Raw genomic sequence first — 13,199 nt, 5'->3', positions numbered from 1 at the left:
TCAAATCACTTCCTGCTATAAGCAATGCAAGGTGGAATTCGAGAGCCATTTTTATTCTACTTGCTTACATTTTAGTACCAGAATACCAAGAATCAGAATCAGCTCAAGCAGCATGTGACTTCATTTGTGGTTCATGGGGTGATATATGGTTTGGGGGTCACTACTTCAATCCTGCAGACTTTGTTAATCTATTAGAAGCATGCAATGAGCATCCTAAAGCATTGAAATCATTGAAAAGGTTTTGGTCCACTGAGCCAACACCAATACCAACACAACGTTCAAATATATGTGCAGAACGTGCTGTGAAAGTGATGCAAGACTTAATGCCATTATGCCATAGCATAGAAAAACTAAATATTAAATACTTATTGTCAAATACACAGTAGACAAATTTTAATTATACATGTTTATTGGTTTCTATATAGTAGTGGAAGATGTGTTGCAAAACTACATTTTTTAAAAAAAATTTACAAATATTTTTTAATTGGGGGGTGAACTTTTTTGACATATAGTAAAAATGCTTGTTATTTTTCTGATTTTTGCACAAAATCTCCACTAAATTTAGTATGGGGATATAGGGTTGCAAAATTGTCATATCCCTAATGTATATAATAGTCATATAATAGTCATTATAACTAAAATTTTGAATACGACACTTGTATTCCAAGTTGTCTATATATTGCTTAACTTATTTTAGAAGCGATAGAAGACAGTTATAAAGATAGTGAAAAAGAATTATTTCGAATTGTCGGAGATAAACTTAAAAATACCCCAGGAGGATTGCATCATTCCATTGATATTTCAGAGAAATATTTGAATTATAATAGCATAAGTGTTTTATTATAAATGACATAATTGTAATTATAAATATATTTAATATTTATGTTTTTTTTAAAATATATATTTATTATTATCACAGATTTGCATTTGTTGAATGAATTTTTAAATATCTAATACGAGTATTAAATAAGTTTGTTGTACGTCTATTACCAACACATTTTATTCATCTACTTAATAAGTACTATAGATTTGGCTTGATTACTCAATTTACAGTTATCTGAGACGTATTTAAAATACGTCTGTTATACGACTATTATCAACGCATTTAAATCATTTTCATTTTATTAATAATTATTGTAGATTTGCATTTAAGAAAAAGAATATACGTATCGAAGAGTAGGTTAAAGCCGTATTTTATATGTATAATATACGTTTATTTCCTAGCTGGGTACATATACACAAATAAGAATTTATAAAATGTACATATATACACAATATACACGATACACAAATAAGAATTTATAAAATGTACATAAACATAAAGAAAAAAGCTATAGAGTTAAGAATAAAGTTAAGAATAACTTTTTAGGTAAAAATGATAGTGACTCTTAAAGAAAAGATTGATTGATTTAAGGATAAAATCTGTTTTTAGAGTGTACGGAAGGGTCTTTCAAGAAAAGATACAAACAATAGCTTCTTCTTGATAGAATACCTTTGTCAAACAATAGTATGCAACCATTTTTGAAGTTTGCATTATTTGTAATTATTCAATAAAAAGTTTATAACTTTGCTAAGACTTAGTTATTTCTTACATGATAATTTTGGACAGTTTAGATTCATTTTCATCTGCAATCTTTATTTTTAACCTTAAACACAACGTATATCTTTTTTATCATCCTAATTTAAGCCCGAAAATATAAGTCCGAAGAATTAAGCCCGAACACAACAAATCTATTCAGTAAACATACTTTCTGTAATTTTAAATCTCAATTGAATTAAATAGTGCACGTGTAAATATTTAATCTAGCACTCTCTTAGCTTAACTGTCCTTATCTGCCTTGTGAGATAATCCTTTTTAAATCCTGCATTCACGCTTATAGTGTAAGCTTTGACTTTTTAACTCTCATATGTTATCGAGCTAAGCTCCATGTATCTCATTCACTTATGTCAACACTTATATCTAGCAACGTGTTCTCCACTTCTGTATTCCAAATCTAGGTTATGTCATTTTTTGTTGTTGTTTTGAGTTTTTTTCTTTGCAATAGTATTTAAAAATACATTTCCTACCGTTCTTAACACTATAATGATACAATGTAATTGGTAATGTTTTTTTTTTTTGATACGAAGGGTAATTAACACTTCATATTACATACACAAGAATTGATCGATATTGTTTCTCCCCTTATTAATCCCACGATTAATAGTTAATAAGTTAACCCACTAATTATCTTGTCATGAAAAACTGGATGCAAATAATTGTTAATTGCATTTCCTAAGTCTTTGGGCCACTGATGATATGTAAACAACAATTTTCTTTTATACAGACACTCAAAACTTCTAAATGTCGTTTTCTGAGAAGAATAACTCATTAATTTACTAACAAAAAATATGCAGTTATTATTATTTCAGTAGATCTTTTAAGTTAAAATTTGTTTTTCAGGTAAAAATGTTTCAATTTTTATGGTTATTTAACTGTATATAAATTACATTCTGTAACTTTAAGATAACTTTACAGATATGTTGTTTCATTTAGGAATTATTAATTTAAAAGCAATGAGTTAAGCCGGGTATAATAACATCAATAATGGGATTAAGTTCAACAATTTATATTGTATAGTACGAAACGTTTTAATATTCATCTTTGGTAATTTTACTAATAGTATTACCATTGCACGAACTTTATTCTTAAAAAAATTCAAGTACTCAAAGTCATTTTCTAGATAATCCTCATCAAAGTTTGGTTCTGGCAAACGCTGAGTTTGGGTGAACCTTTTATTAGATGGTAAATTTTTGTATCATGATTCTACTTCTTTTGGAATAAGTCCAGCGTCTGCAAATATAACAATGTTAATGTTTAACAATGTTAATGCTATGTTTTGTGTTGATCCTGCTTTTGTTGAAGATGATGTATTTCCTACTGCTGTTAGAGGTAAAATAAGGTTAACACATACTACTCAAGTTTATCGTCCAGAATGGGTTGTTGATAGGATGAAACTTTATCATGAAGATCCGAACTATACTCGTTCTAAACAAATACAGGCTAAGTTTGGTTCTGATGCAACTTTTACTACTATTATTATGCCAACTCCGTTTGTTAAGGGAAATCCTAGCCTAACATTTAATAATTGTTATCAAAAGATGTTTTTTCGGTTTTTGTTACGATGTTTTTATCTGCTGTAAAGAACGAAGATGAGTCAGAGGGATTAGAGCCTTTTATAAACGTATTAAAATTTAATAATGTAATTCATTATAATGTTTTTCAAATATATTTGTTTTTACATCTGAGTCTCTTTTAAGTGGTTGTGATAATTCATATATAAAAGTTCCGGGTTTAATTTCGAGTATTCCGATATCTTGTCTTTTATGAAGTATAAAACTGGCATTCTTATATATATAACTGGGCGCTACTCGACTTTCTCCCCCCCCCCCCCCTAATTTTATGATTGATTCTGATAGAGAATTTTATGCTGATTCATAAAAATATAAAAACATAGACCTGAAAATCAACGGAAAGTGCTCTAATTCGAAATCAAAGTTTTATAAAATCCCACTAAAAACCCTAATATTCGCCATTTTGTAAATAATAAATTAATGAACTTTTAGCTGACAAAAGCATTACATTAATAGCATGGTTTTTACGTTAAAAAAGTCGTTAAAGTATGTTTATCTTGCGCAATTTTTTGTGGCAATGAAAATAGCCGTTTTTTGATTATAAAAGAATAAACTATTTTGCAAGTAATGTACTATTGTAATAAATTTTAAAAAAGAATTCAACAGCTTTTTTTCCTAAAAGAAGAACTTTTGAAACTTAGTTCATAGTTGTTCTATCACATGTAAAATTTAGAAAATGTAACCTTCAAACCGTTTTCTTTAATAAAAAAAACCAGCGTATGATACAATAATAATTATTCATCAATTTTTCTACATTCTCAAATTCTACGTTCAAACTTTATTTGAAATCTTCTATTAATTTCATTTCCTTATAACACTTTCGTTACCATACTTTAAAATAATAATGCTAAGGCTTATGGAAACCAGGTCTGTTTATTGCGCAATGTAACGGTAATTAGTTTTCGTTAAAAATAAAAGCGTTTTGAAAAAAAATGGCGAATATTAGGGTTTTTAGTGGGATTTTTTACAACTTTGACTTCGAATTAGAGCACTTTCCGTTGATTTTCAGGTCTATGTTTTTATATTTTTATGAATCAGCATAAAATTCTCTGTCAGAATCAATCATAAAATTAGGGGGGGGGGGGGGAGAAAGTCGAGTAGCGCCATATAACTGTGCATCTGTTTTCAAATACTTTATATTCTTGTGGATACCACTTTAAAATATCAAATTTCTTCACACTGCATTCTTTTTAAAACTGGGTGAGGGTCAATCGGTAATGCGTCCTTGTATTTCATATCCGTTGCTAATGTTGGTGCTCTTTCAAGTAATTGTTTCATTAATTGTATTACACCTAAGTGTTCGAATACCATTTCGTCTCACCTGTATGCAATACAATTGATAAGACTTTGTAATATATATATGATGAAGGAGTGGCTCCCATTGGGCAGTTAAAATTACCGATTTCGTGTGGTTAAAAATCCACATACAACAGGTTTGCAACAAATGACTTCCCGCTGTCCGATTGACTACACGAAATTAACCTCTTCTTTATTGTATTTTCATTACATGTGAATCGTGCTAGTTAAGTAATAAGTCTGTTTACAGTTACAAAATTTTTTGCTGGTCACACGACGCAAAATATAATTTTCGTTAACGAAATATTACTATCACCATATTGAAGATAATTTTCTCTGAATTAAGTTATTTTGCAACTTTCTAATTCTCTAGCTGCAATATTTAATTTCAGCTGTCTTAATGTGTTGCTAGTTATCAATGTTTGGTCATACTGTCTGATGTTCATAATTTTAGATTCTGTTAGGAATTATATGAAAGCATATCTAGTGTGACCTTTTTTGGAATTTCTTTTAGTTTTAATTAACTTTTTAAATGGTTTCTATTAGGGTTGTCCCGGATAGCTTGTTTTAAATATCCAGATAATTTTTATTTACAAAACCTATTACAGGTATGCTTTTAAGCTAAATATTACAAAATATCACAACGGTAAAGATTATACAATGACAAATTTTGTTTGGAAGCTTGTTAAAATAAATGATCCTTATGAATCGTTAGTAATTTGCATTCCATGTGGAAAGCAGACAAGCAGGGGATCTAATAATTCTGGTCAGAAATCGTTTTCTACAACTCCACTGCACAATCATGCCAAAAAGTTTCATTTGAAACTGCATGAAGAGGAAAAAGATAATGATATTGAACCTTTAACATCTTCAATTCCACAAGAACATTCAAAAGGCACCATGATAATTTCAAAGAAAATGTGTGATAGGAAAAAACAAATGTCTATTGGGGATAGTATTTCATCAAAAAAGATATGGGATATTATTAATCAAAAGCCAAAGTAAATACGTAAAAAAATAGTTATGATGATTACTTTATATACCCAACCATTCAGTAATTCTGAAGATGATGGATTTATTCGTTTAATGGCTCATTTACAGCCCAGGAATCAGATTCCAAGCAGACATTTTTTTTCAGAGAATACTCTTCCATAATTGTACCCAGATAACACAAATCTATTGGGCCAATATTGGGCAAATATTGGCCGCGACATTGGGCAAATATTGGCTGCCAATATTGGCTGCCAATATTGGGCAAATATTGGGGAGTGCAAATTGGGCCATTACTGGGAAGATATTGACATTTGGCTGGCAGAATCATGGCTACAATATTGGGCCATGATTGGTTTTGACTGGCTTATAATGGCCCAACATCGACCATGAATGGGAAAATATAGGCTAATACTGGCACAACGTTGGCCAATCCAAGCCAAATACTGGCTAATTAAAGCTCAATATTGGCCAATTCAAACCTAATATTGGCCAATTCAAGTCTAATATTGGCTATTCTTGGCATTTTATATACTCACACCGCCTTTTTTTTGGCAACAAGAGCTTATAAGGTCTTGTTGTGCCTTAATGTGACAATGGAATGTTGTGTCTTAAATGTGATAATTGTATACAATTATCACTGCCACACTAACAAATATCTTTTCAAAATAATCTTTTTAAAATAAAAAGAATGTCGATTTGTTCGAAATAAAACTCAAAAGACAGTCATAAGTCATATAAAAGAAGCTTATTCAATCAATATTCTCAAACAGCATCCAATAAAAAAAATTAACAATGTAAACAAGAAAATAAACACATCATAAACAACACTTCATTACATTTGATATAAATAAAAAAATAATTAAATGTCTTCCTCTACGCATCTCCTTGCGAATTATCTTGAGGCCATCAATGTGAATTGAACATGACAGCCATTTTGGCATTGTCTTATCCAGTTGACTAATCGTCTCTTAGGGATAGTTTTCTTACTGCATCTGCATAAACAAATAATAAAAATAAAAAGAGATGAACAAAATATAGAAAAAATGAAAACACCTAACAAAATAAAACTTCAATCTACCATCACTAAATGTGAACCACCTGATGTGTATGGCATAATCGGAAACAAGATCTGGATCCGATTACCTGGGTAACTGTATCCTAATTTTGAGTTATGGATCCGGATATATTCAGTTCGGATATTCTGTTCCCAAATAACTATTCCCAAATAACTTTTCCCAAATTTGTCCCTCTCAAAAGCAAGGAAAAGTCTCGTGCATATGAAGTAAATATTTAACCAATTTAATGGTCAACAAATTTAAAAAAATTGACTAAATTGAAAAAGGAAAAGTCAGTTATTCCGATTAACAAAACTCGGCCTTTTCTTTGTAGGTGCTTGTTAGCAAGAAAATAAATAATTATTTCTAAAATCATATTACAAATTATATTAAATAATTATTACACAATTTATTAAAATTGAGATATAAAAGTCACAATTTAATAAAAAATAGCTTACTGTTCTTGATCACTGCTCATAATCTTCCATAAGAATCGGGTTGAATTCCAGAAGATCGTTTATCACTTGGAATGGAAAAATAAGAAAAAAGTCTAGGCTTCTGAAAAAGGTGCCGTCATGGTTTGTCTAACGGGGCTTTCTGCCACTGCTAATTAATATCACCTTTCAGCTCCTCCAGTTGCTTGAGCACACTTTAGAAAAAATGACTGAACAGTTTAAGCCATTGATTGCTTTACTATTTCAGGAACTATACACAAAGAAATATTTATGTTACACGCTAATAGTGTATATTTAGTCCCACGACTGGGACTAAATATGACGTATGTAAGAGAGAGTCAAAATAACAAGTGTTGTGATGAAAGACTAATTAACTTTACATGATTTAGTCTTCCCAATAGTAAAAAATACATTTTATATAAAAAAAAAAATTAGATTGCTTTTGAAAATATATTTCAACATTTTTAGTATTTGACATATTTATGCCTAACATATTTATGACATATTTAAGACATAAAATTAAAATTGTAGGTAGATCTATAATTTCTAAAATCAATAAAAGTGAATGAAAAATTAAATCATCAAGCTACTTTAATTATAACAATAATTTAATTATTACTAATATCAATGAATAAATAAACAAACACTTAAATATTACAATTAATATATTCATACGTTCGCATATTTATTAACTGTACCATTTATTTAGAAATGAAAACTGTACTCATAATAGCTATATTAAAATTACAAATAAGATTAAAAACAGATAAAAAAACAAAAGCAAAATTGAGTTAAGTAAAAACTTTATTGACTTTTTGAACTATTTTCTCGAGCTTTTTTAGTCCATCTCTGTCAATAGACCCTGACAGCCATTTTGAAAGTATTTTGTCCAGTTGACTAGCTGTTGATGTTGGATAGCTTTTTCTTACTGCATCTGCATAATAAAATGTGCAATAATTAGCAGATGAAAAGATTTTTTTGTGATCTTTAAAATAATTATAATACAAAAATGATAACAACGATGATGATGTTTATGATGATGATGACGACGATCATGAGAATTTAAGTGTTACCTTATATATAACTATTTATTTACAATAATTTTATTTATAAGTTTGCCTACCATATATTACATTTTTCACACCCATTAGACAACCAAACTCTAATTTTACTTTTCTTCCTGTAAGATTATACAGCTTTGATAGTTTTGCTGTCAAGATTTTCTTAGCAATTTTTCTTAAACAGTCATCAAGACCACTTCCTCCAATTAGAGACAAAAAAATAACCTATAAAGGAATAATTATTTATTATTTCCACTTCCATCATTTAGAAACAAAAAAATAACCTATAAAGAAATAAACATTTATCATTACCTATTGCAAATGAAAATAACGTTTATACTAAAGTACAAACGTTATTATATATGTAGGCAATTCCAAATAGAAAAAATAAACTAATTTAATTTTTAGAAAAGAAATTAACTTTTATATTATATATTGATAATAAAAGATTTACTGCATTAGATCGACATTCAGTATTTTCCAAAAAAATCCTATTTAACTCTAACAGTTCATCTATTTCTTTTAACGGAAATATATAGTTTTCTGGAAGATTTCCACTTGATATTATGACCAAGAGAAACTTGCTTTTGGCGTTGTACACGTAACTGTAACTTAATTTCCTCCAACTGTTTAAATACACTCTGAAAATATGGTCGGACAGCATCAGCCACTGCTTGTTTTACTAAATCAGGAACTATCCAAAAACAACAAATTATATTTATAGGAAATTGTACGGTATATTGAGTCTCAAAAATGACTCTAGAAATTATGAAAGTCATAAAACCCTTATTCTTGCATAATTTTTAGTGTTAGGGCTATAAAAAGTTGAAAGACTTTGCAACTAGAGTAATAGAAAGATAAATAGAATTAAATTCAAAAGCGGTCTATTATAAAAAAAATACCTTTTGCACATATAATTGAACAACCTATATATGCCAAAATATAATTAAAATGCAAAACTTACGAATTAAAGATGCTATGTTTGTGCTAGGACTAGCTAGCGAGGGTTTATCAATTCGATCTGTGTAGGTGGTGGAAGTTGACTGTATGCATGGGGGTGGGGGAAGAAGTGGTACTAATAAATGTTCACTATCCGAAGAGTCATAATTAGAATTTTCTTATAAATTGATTGGTGAGTTTTGCTTATTCTTAATTTTTGAATTTTCTTTTTTTTTCTTTTTCTCAATTGCTATGTCAGGACTCCTAAAATTGCAAATAAAATGTTAATAAAATTGTAAAGTAAATAATAACGAATACAAATATTCAACTTAAGAATTCTAATTTGCATTAAGAATCTTAACATTTTAAAAATATACAATAAATATGATGTACTTTACCATTGAGTTGGCAGTTTTTTCCTCTTTAAATCATTTTTTATTTCCGAACAACTTGAAGAAAAATCAGTGTAGTGCAAAGATTTAGCCTCTGCCTTTTTCATCTTTTCATAGTCTGGAAAATTAAAATGTGCAGAAAAACAATCTTATAATAAAAACTTTTCAAGAACATATAGAAATTAAATACCTCCAATTTTCAATATTTTTATATAAGAATAAAGAGGCCAATCTTTGTGACTAGGAATTGGTAACTTTTTCATTTTTGACCATTGTGTAGCACCAATTCCCTGAGGCCAATAACATGTAGCTGATTCTTGTAATAACCAGCAATCAGGAACCACTGCAACTCCACCCTCAAATTCAATCAAATAATACATTAGTATCTGAAATAAAAAAAATTGGCATAAAAATCATTTTAAATAATAAATAAATGATTGTTAATCAGGGTGTCTTCCAATAATTTATGATGGATTTCCCTGACTTTTCCGCCTGTTTTTCCTGACTTAATTCAAAACTAGAAAAGCGCAACTTCAGATAAAATGGACTTCAATTTGTTTTATCAAGTACTTTAAACTGCAAAAAAGTTTTAAAAATTAATACATTCTTCATTCTACATTCTACATAATACATAGTTCTTTATATGACATATTATACATTCAAAGTATCAATAAAAGATCATTAAAAAAATCTGCTGAACAAATTTTTACATTACGTGTATTATGTTCAAGTAAAATAAGTCATTTATTTTCAAATAAATTTATTTATAAATTTTATTCCAGTAATAATAAAATTTTTTTTTTCATATAAATATCTTGTATAAAAACAGAAAAAAATATAAAACCACCAAAAAAAATACAGTTTATTATGTATGTATTTGATGCTTAGTAGATAAAGGAATACAAACAAATTTGGACTTGTATGGTAGTATAACATATTTTTTCTGTATTTCATGTGTTGTGGCAGATTAACACTGACATGATGATTTAGAGACCTTAACTATATCAAAACATTCAAAAGAATTTGCAGGATATCTAAAGAAAGGCTCAATAGTTAGAAATTTTTCATAAATAATAAAATGCCTATTATCACTATGAAATTTTAACATGTTACGAATCAAACAAAAGTCATTTTTTATTTTAATGCAATTGTTGCCTGTTGAGGTAGAGTAAAAAATTCCATTTAAAGTAATTTCTTGGTACTGTAGACACTCTGTTTGTTCTTTAAAAACAATAGAACCATATTCATGCAGCTTCCTGGGAATGCCTTCCTTCATACACTTATAAGAGTTTCTTATAATTGATCCATTTCTTTCAGATATACGCCGGATAACCTGTTGAAGTGGTAAATGAGGTTTACGTATTAAACGCTTTAAATGCCCTAGAAAATTTTCAAACGGAAATGCAGAGTAGTTATAAACAGATCCAAATCTTTTAACATCACTTGCAATGTGTATTAAGCTGTGTACATTGTAGCTAATGAAACCTCTGCCATATATTTTAATGGCATTTTTTACAAAGGCTTTTAAGCTAGATTCTGCATAATCAACATGACTTTGATTAAGATCTGAACTGGCTAAACATTGTATGCCAACAAAAAACAAAAGAAAATTGTTATATACAGATTTCGAAAGATTTCCTTTTAGTGCAACAATACCACCGTATAATAAAAATTGACTGAATTCCACTGCTTTCCAACGCTCTATGTCACTAAAAGGCCGACATTGTCTAGAAAACTCACAAGGAATAAAACTTTTAAATTCTACTAATCTCTCTTAAATGCCATTAATAGATGCCATTCCTAATCTTATTCCATCGCTAACAGGGCTTTTTATTAAAAACATCAAAATCCTTTTCATTACTCCAAGGCACACTAAGTGCATAAAATCAAGTGGAAACTGAGTTACCATTCCAATAGACAATTTTTTAAGTGGAGTATCTCCAATGTGATGATTAGCATCTATCATATCATTAAAAGAATGGTCAGTTCTAAGCGGAGCATCAGTTTTAAGAAATGTAACCTTACAGTGCCATTCCCCTTTTTGGATACACTTATCACAACTGTAATATCCAGTATGCCCTTTACTTTGTTTTATATATGCCCTTGCAGGAGTATCACATACAAAGCAGGATATACCAATGTTAACAGAGTAATTTTTACCATCTACATCAATTTTAACAGGACCTTTTTCCAATTCTAACATTTCTTCAATGAAATCTTATAAATATTCATTCAAGTTAACTGGTTTACTTTGACCGCAAAACAAGCCAATCAAAAAAGGATTACTTGAAAATGGAATCGACACTCTTCCTAGAATTGGCCAATATTGCTGAGTACTTGACTTCTGTAAGGGTAATCCATCAATATTAATTTGTAGAGAAATTGATAGTTTCAGAGCTTGTAAAAAAATGTGGCAAAAGATTTATGTGTTGCAATGATATAACAATACCAAAGTGAAAATAGGAGCCCCCTTCAATTGTTTTGACAGTGCTTGTTCTAGGTGTTTTTAGTAATGTTCGCGGATCTTTTGGAAGTGATGGGTGCAACACTCTAAGTATATCCAAAAGTGAAGATACTGCAACCATAGAAATAGAAAATGATGCTGCCCACATTCCCAAATCAAATGATAGCTCTTTTTCTTTGTTTTCAATATCAGGTTCAATTTCCTCACCGATATCACTTTCATCACTGCTATCACCCGACAATGACTCTACATTAATGGATTCAATTGTATCCTGTTTCATAAATATTTCCCAATTATTTGTTACAAATTCATCATAATTACTATCTTCATTCAACTTTTCTCCATCTATTGAAACTAAATCGAGCATATTTAACTCAGAATCGTTATTAAATTTGGAGTTATCAAGCATTGGAGAAAAGCGATCTAATAAACGTTGATTACAAACAACATGGTCATCTTTTTGCCCCACTATGTCATTAAAAGAATAGCAGGCATGAGATATAACACTATCTTTTTTTAAAGCTGTATTATTGTTAGAGTAAGAAAGTTCTGTATCGACATCGGACATAATTTTGTTGACAGATTTAATTACTTTTCTTCTCTTTGACTAATAAGATGGCTCAATATCCATGATTTGTTGAAATCCCTTATTATATAAGTTATATAAATTTTACGAAAGCTTAAATGTTAATAAAATAAAACTATAAAGAAAAAATATGGGTACAATTCAGATACGTATACTTTGAAATTGAATATGACTTTTAAACTAAATACCGTTCTATAACAATAATAATAACTTGTTTTCAATAAAACTGGTCCAAGATGACTGTGTTAAGCGAAAATGTGCGCCATATTAAAAAATCTAACTTTTTCGCATCTATTGGTTTATAATTATTAGCCAATCTTGGCCCAATAAATTCCCAAATTAGTCGGCCGGTATTGAGGCTTCTATTTCAGCTGCTAATGGAAGCCGACAAACGCAAAACCACGGCAAATGTGGCAAAATGATGGCATACAATGGCCCATTACATATGTTCAAAAAAATTGTTGGCCCAATAAAGGGCCATCGTACGGTGTTTACTGGGTATGATGATATAAAGAATAACGTTGTTAATGAAATTATAAAAGCAGTCTAAAGTTTCACTTATGATATTTGGACTTGTTCCTCATCTGATGAAACATTTATTTCTTTATCAGGAGACTGGATAAAAAATTATTTTAAACGCAAATATGCTGACTCCATGCTTCACATTTTGCAGAATCTCAGACAGGAATAAATATAGCTGAGAAATTCATCAATATGTTAGAAAGCTGGGAAATTAATTCAAAAAGAAGACATATTTTAGTTTAGGATGGTGCTGCAAATGTCTCTA

General features: G+C 29.4%; 2 pseudogenes across 1 annotated transcript; both read right to left on the bottom strand.

The window, feature by feature from the left end:
• Positions 1 to 7,761: 7,761 nt before the first annotated feature.
• LOC149892826 (uncharacterized) lies at positions 7,762 to 9,742 on the bottom strand (annotated as a pseudogene). Its single transcript, XR_016450066.1, has 6 exons — positions 9,604 to 9,742; positions 9,421 to 9,510; positions 8,934 to 8,957; positions 8,486 to 8,725; positions 8,094 to 8,256; positions 7,762 to 7,904 (listed from the first exon to the last, which is right to left on the bottom strand). The product of XR_016450066.1 is annotated as an uncharacterized LOC149892826 (transcript).
• A 587-nt stretch (positions 9,743 to 10,329) lies between these two features.
• Positions 10,330 to 12,457, bottom strand: LOC149892825 (uncharacterized; annotated as a pseudogene).
• Between the last annotated feature and the right edge of the window lie 742 nt (positions 12,458 to 13,199).

This window comes from Hydra viridissima, unplaced genomic scaffold, assembly GCF_058129835.1.
Source record: "Hydra viridissima isolate aposymbiotic clone 2 unplaced genomic scaffold, HvirCarnegie_v1 scaffold_1, whole genome shotgun sequence".
NCBI classification, from domain to species: domain Eukaryota; kingdom Metazoa; phylum Cnidaria; class Hydrozoa; order Anthoathecata; family Hydridae; genus Hydra; species Hydra viridissima.
Note: the sequence above shows the minus strand (reverse complement) of the source record. Positions and strands in the feature narration are given on the sequence as shown.